We start from the raw sequence: 9,907 nt of genomic DNA on the forward strand, positions 1-9,907 counted from the left end.
TGGTGGAGTGGAATTCCTTCACCCTCACTCAGAGCCGTTCCTCGGAGTCCTCCCGCTTTAAAGTGGTCCCCGCATGGGTCTCCCAAAGCACCCCGTCCCGTGCCAAGCCCTTTATCTCTGCTTTTTATCTACCGACGGAAATACGAGCCATGCACGCGAAATTAGCTCCATAAATAAATGCGAGTTTTAATTGCCCAACCAGCCCCAGCCCAGGAGCTGGTGGGGACGTTCTCTGGCCTCTTTCATCTGGGACACGGCTGGCGGGGAGTAGGAACCCTTGTGTTTTCTCCCATGGGGGAAGTGGCATGGCAGCCTCTATCCCTTTTCCTGGTGGGGAAATATTTACTTTGTACTAATTGGTCTCCTTGGCAGCTTCAGCACGCGATCATCACAAGTCCCTGAGTGAGACCAAGCCCTCCAGGGAAAGGAGAGAAGGTGGCAGACAGCTTGGGGCAGGGGTGCAGAGCTCAGGGGAACCTTCTCGGCACGCAGCTGTCCCAGGGTGCAGACCGTGCTCAAAGCCACTCACCGGAGCCTGCTGTCTGCACGCCATCCCTGACCCCGGAGAGCCACGGTCTACAGCACCATTTATTCTTGCTCGGGACAGCGCAGGGCACCTTTGAGTCCAGGGATTTCCTTCCCACGAGGCATTCTGTGCTTTCCAAGCAATCATTCATCCCTCTGTAAGCAGTCGCATGAAGGGTGGAAAACTTGGGAAATACAACAAAAATGTCAAGGAGACAATGGAAGTCCTCTGCAATCCACCACGCAGAGATAACCACCCCAAGTACCACCCTGCGTCTCCCTATTGAAGAGTCCTTCTGACTCCTTCTCAAATGCTGTGACATAACCTGGTGTTTTTACTTAACGCTCTCCCATGCGCATTTTCCGATGTTATTTAAAAGTCTTGGGAAATAGTTTATGCTGGTGGTGTAAGATTTCATCATTTAATTTTCCATTATTTGCTTGAAGACAAATGTCTGATGATGGACATGGTTATTTGCAGATTTCACTGTTGCAAATGAGGCAAATGTCTCCTTGCATACATCACCGTCTCGCTTTTATCGCTTCCTGAAAGTGGATGAATCAGCATGGCGATTCCAGTTAGAGGTGCGGGGCGTTTGATCATGTTTAGTAGTTGGCTTTCAAATCGCTTTCCCAAAGCACCCTATCAGTCTGTAGTGCAATCCTACCACTCCTCTGTGAGGACACTCACTGCTCCCCTCCTGACCCAAGCCTGGGAATTCACATTTTAGAAAAACCCTTCCCCGATGACTGATCCACATTTCCTTGACCATGAGTAATGTCAACGAAATTTCAAATTTACTCATAGTTTATTCATGCTGCCTTTTGTGCTATTATTATTTTTAGTTAACCATCAACCTTAGTAATGAAGTAGATAGTAGGTTTTTCAAAATAACCAACCAATTACCTGGATTTATTGACCACAGCTCCCACCCCCACTGCCACGTGAAGTTAGCAGTATACCTGCGCCTCCCCTTCCCTCTCTCTGGGTTATCTCTTCTCTTCCGTCCTGGCTGTCTGTCCTTGGATCAGTATGGACCAGCGTGATGATGACTCCGGCCTCATCGACGAGGTATTCCCTCCACCTCCCTATTTTTTCTGTATTTCTTGTACTGTTTCTTATCTCTTGGAGCTTTTAAGGCTTCCCCTTGCCCTTGGTGTTTTGCAGTTTGCTGTGTTCTGCTTCCCTGAATTTGCTTGACTTTATCCTGCCAAGGACTTGAGGATATTTTAAAATCCGAGCATGTGGATCCATCTCCAGTGCGGGGAAATCTCAGGCATTATCATCGCAGGCACTGCTATTCCTGTTTTGCCGTTCCCTACTGCCCTCTTTCTAGACTTCCTGTTGGAAGCATACTTAAGCTTATTTTGTTCTCTGTCTCTTAACCACCTGTTCATGTTTCCATTTCTGCACGTCTGTGCTGTATGCTGATGAGTTTTCAAATTTTTTTCCACTGGACTATTTCTCTCTTTAGCTGCATCTTATCTACTACTAGAGTTTTTGGTTTTTGTTTTTTTTAAATTAGGAAATTTCCACATCTGATTCTTGTCTTGTAGCTGCTTGCTCTCAGTTTAAGGAACTTTAGGATGTGAATGAACACGTCCTTCCAAGATCCACCTGCTAGACTCACCTGGGAAGACGATGGGAAGCAGTGAGGTCCTGGGCCCCCGAGAGCTGGTGTGTTCCCCCTCCTCCGGCACGTGAGGTCACAGCCTCTGTCATCTTCCGCAGGAGGACGCAGCAGGAATGGCCCGAGACAAGGACTCTCCCTCTCCCCTTAGCTCTTTGGTTGTTTAAATATTTTCAGGGTAGAGTTCCATCCGGGTAACGCTCCTAGCCCCAGTCCCAGGGGGATTCTGTGGTCTACACCAGCTGACCCTGCGCTGTGCAGTAGCTGGGTCCCCTCAGCAGCTGGAATCTCCACATCCTGAGAGCAAACAGGTGTGAGCTCCAGCTTCAGGCCTCACTTCCTGGCCTTTCAAGGGCTGTCTGCTTCCGGGCTGTGACCTGCAGCCAAGGTGCGGACATTTCTGTCTGTGTTCCTGCGCTGTGCGGAGCTTTCCAGATTCTCATTTCCTAAACTCAGGCGCCAGGAGGAATTCAGCTCCTTGCTGCTCGAGGTCACCTGGCGCCTCCGCGCTGCGAACCCCAGCCCAGTGGAGGCCTCAGCAGAGCACAAGCCCTGCTCACGCCCAGCCTTCCTCCTCGCAGCACTTCTGGCGACCAGCGACTTTCCCTCCCGCTCTGGTCTCGGCTCGGCACGTGACGTGCGAAGGAGTCCTTCCGGTGACCAGAGCAGGTCCGGACAGAGCTCAGACACAGTCTTCATTCCAGTTATACCCCACCTCCTGTGGGTGCACAGAGGCTGCACGCCCGCCGGGGCCAGTCCTCCGCCTCCTCTCTCTGTCCTTCCTCCTCTGCCCCGCCCCTCCGTACCTTCCTCTTCTTTTCCTCACTTCTCAAAGCCATCTTCACGCGACTTCTTCCAGGTGCACTCTCATTTGTGACGCTAGAGAGATCGCACAGGAATTTTAATTTGAGTTAATTTAGAGGGAATTTGCGCTTGCGCAGTAGTCTTCTTGCTGGGAACTCCATGTGAGCGGAAGTTGCACTTCGCTCCTTGGTCTTCCCCGCTGTGCGTGCCTTCCCCTCCTCCCTCCTTCCCTCCTTGCGCTCCGAAGGTGACCAGCACGCTGGGTAGTGGTGCTGAGTCCTCCAAGCTGGCAGGCCCAGCGTCTTCACGTAGCCCAGAGTTCCCACTCTCTTCTGCTTTTAGAAATTACTGTTTTTCTGGGTCACATCTTTGCCTTGCTCTTCTGGACCTAACAGTCTCTCTCCCGCCCATCGTCTTTCTCATCTTCCTTCTGCATTTTGAGGGAATGCTCCAAAGCTGGGTTTTTGCAAAGTGAACCCTGCTTTCTGCATAGGGAACTCAGCTTCACTGCCTGGGAGCAGACACTGGGCCTGCAGCCCCGGGGGTCCCCTCTCTCCTCGCCCACAGCTGCCCTGTCTGACCCCCAGCCCGGGCCTGCCTCCGGAGGTGCTGGCCTGACCACCGCTGCCTCCTTGGCTCACGGTGATCGTGCTCATCGTGGGAAGTCGGTATCCACGTGACCCCCCTTGGCCCTTTGTGCCTGCACTGCCGCTGCCACGCCGTTCTCCCAGGCTGCCCATCTCCCTGCCACACCTCCCTCCCGCTCCTGCGCTCACATCTCTGCTCATGCTCCCCGTAGGATGGGAGCAGAAAAGCCCCTCATCGAACACAGGTCAAAACTAAGGATAACTTGAATTGTATGAACATCAACAAATTAAGGACGTGACTTGTCATTTAAGAGACAACAAAGAAAGCAGGACTGCTCCCTCTGAATGAAGGGCTCCCAGCGGGTGGCTGTCTCTCTTCCCTGTACCCTGAAATCTTCAGGGGCTCGTGTTACAGGGAAGGAGGAGGATGAAGCCGAGAACAGGGTGGATTTCCAGGGACTCAGATGTCCCCCGGACATCATTAACTGCAGGCCCCAGGATCTCACCCCTCAGTGGCCGCCTCCTCCTGCCAGCTGCACTGGCCACCTGCAGTTGTTTGGGTCGTGCTGGGCTCGGGAGAAGGGCGCGTGACCATTTCCAGTATCACTTGGAGACCAGCGAGAACAATCCCGACGTTACCTGCAGGGCTGGCTGTCTCGCGCCACGCACAGTCTCCTGGGTGCACTGGCTTCTCGGGAGAGGAGCGCAACTCTGCCATGATAAGCAGGGGCTGCGCAGTGCCTGGCAGGTGCTGGCTTCCTCAAGCCGAAGGCAGAGGCTGTGCAGGCAGCAAACAAACTGCCAGCCTCAGCGGTTCCCAGGCACCCCCACCGCCGCAAGTGGGGGCTCATTTCCCACCAAAACTGCAAGAAGGGCAAACAAGCAAAACACCGTGGATTCCTTTGGGGTCTTTGGTGCACTGTGTAAAGTCCCTTCAGCAGAGCGCAAGGGTTTCCTGAGCACCTGCTCTGAGCCGGGGACGTTGTGCTGCGCTGGAAATGGAACTGGACCCTGGTAGTGGACAGGGCTAAGTGCCAGTTCCAGAGCCATCAGATTCCCAAATGGATGAGGCGCCAGCAGCTTATACCAAATGCTGCCCAGAACCTACAGTCCTCCTGTACACTCTACACGCTGCGGGTAGCTCGCAGTACGACAGGCTGTCAGTGCTATGTGTGTGCGTAGCTGCTACACGGCAGGTGCTCTATTGCTGAGCCACAGCGAGATCTTTAGGAAAAAGAGCAGTGAATAACAGAAGACAGGAGATGTAGAATGCGGCTGCTTCTGTCTTTCTGATTTACTTCTCTTCTATTACGGATTTGTCATCTCTCTCTAGTACAAGAGCAGTGTGCCTCTACTGTGGAAATACAGACCATTCCTCTTCAAAGAAGAATCCTCAGAGAATCTCACCTCCAGAAGCATCCACTGCCCACACCTGAGTGCCCGCCTCCCCTGCAGGGACGCCAGGGACCCGAGATCCCAGTGGACGGCCAAGACTGTGGAGAGCATCACAGCCCAGATACTGTCCATGTGCTTTTCATGTACGTGCATTCCTAGGATACCATTTAGCTATGAATCAGGTAAGTCAGAGATCTGAAACAATAGCTACAATAAAACACAACTGTAATGGTCAACTGTAAAGGCAGTTAGGTGACCAACCCCCCATCGTGTTGGACACTGCACACATCCGGATCTACCGCTGCATGTGAGGAACCCCACTCCTCTATACTTCTCAGGACCAAGGCGCAGACCCTGTTTCTTTCCCTTTGTTTTCAGTGCAGGAGATTAACCTGAGGCCTCACCCATGCTAGGCAAGCCCTCCGCCACCACTCACCCTGAGCTGCTCCCGGAGCAGTCAGGCTCCTTAAAGCTGCCATTTCAATCTGCAGCCATGCTGTTAACATCTCCACGCTTTATCAAATCCCCTCTCCTGCAGCAGCCCGGGGAGACGTCCCTGTGCACGGACATTGCTGGTATTTACCCTTCGCCGATTTCTCACTTTCTACTCTTATAAACAAAGAGCCATGAACATCTGTCCAGCCGCATCTGTGCACGCAGTCACTTCCTCAGGGCCCTGTCTCAGAAGGCGATGGCTGGATTAAAGCACGCGGCCTACGGCTTTCTAAAAAATTACCAGGGGGCAAGTGAACTTTTAAAAACCAGTATTGTTTCCAAACAGAAGGGAAAGACTCACGGCTCAGGACGCACCATGGATGGGGGGACAGGGTGCAGACAGGAGGTGCCTGACTGCCGAGGGGACCAGAGCTGAGGTCCGGGTCCGCGGGGCAGGTGTGGCTGGGCACAGGGCAGGTCCTCAGGGCAGGCCTGGCTTTCTCCTTGGCGTCTGCTGTGTGCCCTCATCAGCACATTGCCAGAGTTCTCAGGGTGGGGCCTGGGCCCACAGCCTTGGGACAGACACCTGACTGGCGGCAGGGGGTTCAACCCCCCAACACACACAGCCGACTCGCTGCTCTGATCAGAGCCCTGCATGGGCTCCTGCAGAGAGGGCAGGTTCCCAGCAGCAGGCAGTAGCCCCTGAAGACAGACAAAGATAATGTGCCCAGCACAGTCCAAACCCGGGCTCGGGCACTGCTCCCCTAGTGGTCTGTGGAATCAGTTAAGGGAAAACCAACTGGCAGCCTGTCGGAGCCACTGCGCCGTGACAGCCCTGTGCCCAAGCACCGGCACCGGCTGAGCTCTTCCTGCCGTAACCTGCTGTCTGCATGTCTATCATGACAAAGTTCACACTTGGTAAAATCCACCATGTGGCTTTTAGTTGCAACAAACGTGCACAGTTGTTCAAGCGCCACCTCTCTCAGGATGCCGGCAATTCCACCGCCTTCCTGAGCTGCAGTCCCTCACCTCTCCCGGCCTTTGGATCAGGAAGACGCGGGCAGCAGCTCACCCACACGAGTGTCGCTTTGATGACGTCTGCACGGAAAGAGCATCTCACAGCTACCTCCGTCCGGTCCACAGTCTGCTCAGATGTGGGAATGGCGGGAGGAATGCGTGTGTGTCGAATGCCAGCAACACTAATTCAGCAAAATTGCCTTCAGAACCCACCCAAGCACTCTGCCGCCTGCCAGCGAGCGTCTCACAGCCCCTCGCCCCGGGAGCCCACCCAGGTCGTGTCAACGGCCGCCTTCCAGAGCTGCGGGGTGGAGCGGAGCTGCTGTCCGGTGGCAGGATGGGGACATCAGGAGGACCGGGAGGACCCAGCTGGTGCAGAGCAGGGCTCCTGCAGAGGGTGCGGTGCGGGTGGAGGGAGGCAGCCCCATGAACGTGGGGTGCAGAGGCCAGCACCAGGCACTGCGGGCGTCCTGCAGCAGCAGGGCCACGGCAGAGCGCTCTACTGTTGCCCGTCATTCCCTGCAGTTCTCAAAGAGGGGCCTGTTTTAAAGTGGAGAAGACGCGGGACTGCCTGCCAGGCGCCTGGCTGGGGTGCCATCTATGTTCCTGGGCATCACATGGGTGTCTCAGGCAACCCCCACACTCCCCTCGGCCCCAGAGACTGATATAGCCTCCTCCGCAGCTGTCACAGTATGCTCTGAGGGCTCCGTGTCAGGTAGCACACACAATCCACGCAGAATAGTCAGGAAGCATTGCTGGCCCTTCCCACAGATGAGAAGACTGAGGCCCAGGGAAGGCGCTTTACAGAGCTCACTGCAGGCAGTGAAGAGGCTGCGCTGCGCCAGGGTCTGTGATTTTAACCGCCTCGCACCCCCGCTTGAGAGCCGGACGTGGTGGGGAGGCAGAAAAACAGGCTGGAAAACCCAGATGTGGAGTTTGCTTATCTACAAAGACAGACATTCTCCCCGAAGGACAGAAGGAGGCTTCTGAATCTGCATGCGAACATCACAAACACAGCCCAACTCAAACACAGATGCAGGACTTAGGCATGTGGCTCCCAAGATGCCCAAAGCTTCCTCCTCAGGTGGGAAGGTGCCCACTGTCGCTGCTGACCGGGGAAGCGCAGGTCACAATCCCGAGGACACGCTGCCTCGCACCCAAGGGTGTTGGCAAGGAGGAACCAGGGAGACAGCTCAGCGGCACAGAGTCTGCCAACAAACCCCAAGCCCCGAAGTCAAATCCCGGGAACAAAAAAAAAATTAAACACAGCCCCATCATACAATCCCGCAATCCCCCTTCTGTGTAAGTAAACAAGAGAACTGAAGGCAGAAACTGGAGCAGATTCTTGACACCCACAGTCACAGCAGCACTGTTCATGAGAGCCAAGAGCTAGAAACAACCCAAGTATCCACTGACACATGAACGGGTCAGTAACATGTGTTCTACACATGCTATGGAATATTACTCAGCCTTGAAAAATAAAGATAATAGGAACAGGAAGAGAGGCTTTGTGAGTGACAGGGATGTGGAGGTAGGAGACATGGAAGGAAGAGGAGGGCCGGGGAAGAAAAAGGGTCAGATGTGCTGTGTGTATGTACCACGTGTGTCCTGAGTATATGCACCATGAATTGCAAACACATACTTATGAAACAGAAAGAAAAAGGAGAGTCTGACCCATGCTACACCTTAAGGACGTTACACTGGAAGAAATAAAGCAATCATAAAACAGCAGTCACGTGGCTCCATTCTGGGAGGCCCCGAGGCCTCAGGCCCGCAGAGACAGGAAGTGGGATGGAGGGTGCCCGAGGCAGCGAGCGCTTCGTGGGCACCAGGTTAGGTTTAAAGACGAAGGCGCACGGATGGGGCGACGGCTGCACAGGGAGGGCTGTGGGGGGCTGAAACGGTCAGAGGGGCTGACACCGCACGTGGCACCCCCGATACCAGCAGCGCACAGCACCAGTCCATCCGCCAGCCAGAGGTGGGGGGCGGGGCAGGGTGCGTCAGGGCTCCGGATTCTTCTCTGTGAGGAATGGCCTTATTTCCTCTCCATGCTCTGCAGCACCTTGACGGCAGCCACCTGCCTTATAAAACCGTGGGCTTTATATTCGGAAATTGTGGAGGTTGTTCACGGAGCGCCCCTTTCCGTGTCTCCGCCGATGCCTCCCCCCGGGGTCCTCATCCCTGGAGTGGGGAGGCTGTTACGTGACCCATTTCCAGAGGAGAAAGCAGAGACTCTGAGAACAAAATGAAGGCCCAAGGTCACAGCAGGGCGGGTGGGGGAGTCAGGACCCGGGCCGCCCCAGCATCCTCCCGGCCTCAGTGAGAGGCTGGGCTCTGCGAGGGTCTGAGTCCAGCAGCCTCTCCACAGAAACCCTTGGGTGTCAAGTAGCAGGAGCTTCGCCCAAAAGCCCTGAAATCCTGCCGGGCGGTCGTGCCTGGGAGCTCCATGCACAGGGCACAGGAAGGCAGGTCTCACGGCCCACAGATCGGGCCTCAGCATCCCCGCTGAGCGTCCACACGGCTAGCATGAGCAGCTCAGCACCGCCGTCCACACCCACTCTCCGTTCCAGGGAAATGTGGCTGCATTCGGAGCCCCTGGTGTCCGCCACCCTGAGCTGTCCCTCTGAGCCTTCACAAGGCTCCTGCCCAGCTCCTGCCGAGGCCAGCCTGCGCTCGTCCTCTGTCCACTCCCACCCCCAGAGCCGCGTCTCAGGGGGCCTGGGCGAGCCCACTCCAGCCTGTCCCCTCCTCCCTTGCAGACACTACGACCAAATCACATCCACTGCTGGCCACTTTTATTCTTGATTCTCTGGTTTCTTACACAAGATGCGAGAGATGCCCAGGACAGCCCGTGCTCACTCTGCCCCCGCGGGCCTGGGGCCGCTGTCATGGACCTGGTGCGGTCTGCAGGGTCTGAGTGGCTCTTGGCTGGGGTCTCAGGGCCACCTGGGTCACACCGCCTTCTCCTGCCAGAAGGCGACAGAGCCTGGGTGGTCAGGGAGGACAGGCGGGTCTGGGACACTTGCGGGCTGGTCCCTGGCCCCTGTCCCAAGCTCTCCTCTCCTCGGAGCTCCGGCGGCGGCCCGTCTCTGTCCTCCTCGGACACGGCCGGGCCCTGCGTGTGCTCAGTGGGCCTGTCCTCCGGCCTCTGTGGTGCTGTGTGCGGCCGCGCGGCTCCTCGCTGGGTCTGGCTCTGTCTAAAGAGCCTCTAATCGCACTCCGCTGCCGCAGACGGACTTGGCAGCGCTGTGGAGAGTCCCTCCTCCTCTTCTTTTTTAAGTTGCAAATGCTTAAAATTCGGCTGGCCTTTTTGCTCCCAAGGGGAGCCCCCCAGCGCCAGCCCCCATGTGCCGTTGCCGTGGCAACCTCCCCTTCCCTTTAAAGTCTGGAATGCCACATTCCATAAGATCCGCACAGAAAGCCGCTTGATCACAGGAGAAGGCCTGTCTGTCAGCTCCAACATTCTGTATCAATAAACACACTCCGGGACCCCTCTCGGCCTCGCGGTAAGAA

At 55.7% G+C, this 9,907-nt stretch overlaps 1 long non-coding RNA gene across 1 annotated transcript; it reads left to right on the forward strand.

Moving 5' to 3' along the window:
* The first annotated feature begins 1,537 nt into the window (after positions 1-1,537).
* Positions 1,538-7,590, forward strand: LOC106147309. The gene is made up of 3 exons (XR_001232147.1): positions 1,538-1,597; positions 2,083-2,226; positions 4,881-7,590. It is a non-coding gene; the product is annotated as an uncharacterized LOC106147309 (long non-coding RNA).
* The last annotated feature ends 2,317 nt before the right edge of the window (positions 7,591-9,907 follow it).

This window comes from Chinchilla lanigera, unplaced genomic scaffold (assembly GCF_000276665.1).
Source record: "Chinchilla lanigera isolate Chin_1 unplaced genomic scaffold, ChiLan1.0 scaffold00141, whole genome shotgun sequence".
Taxonomy (NCBI): Eukaryota; Metazoa; Chordata; class Mammalia; order Rodentia; family Chinchillidae; genus Chinchilla; species Chinchilla lanigera.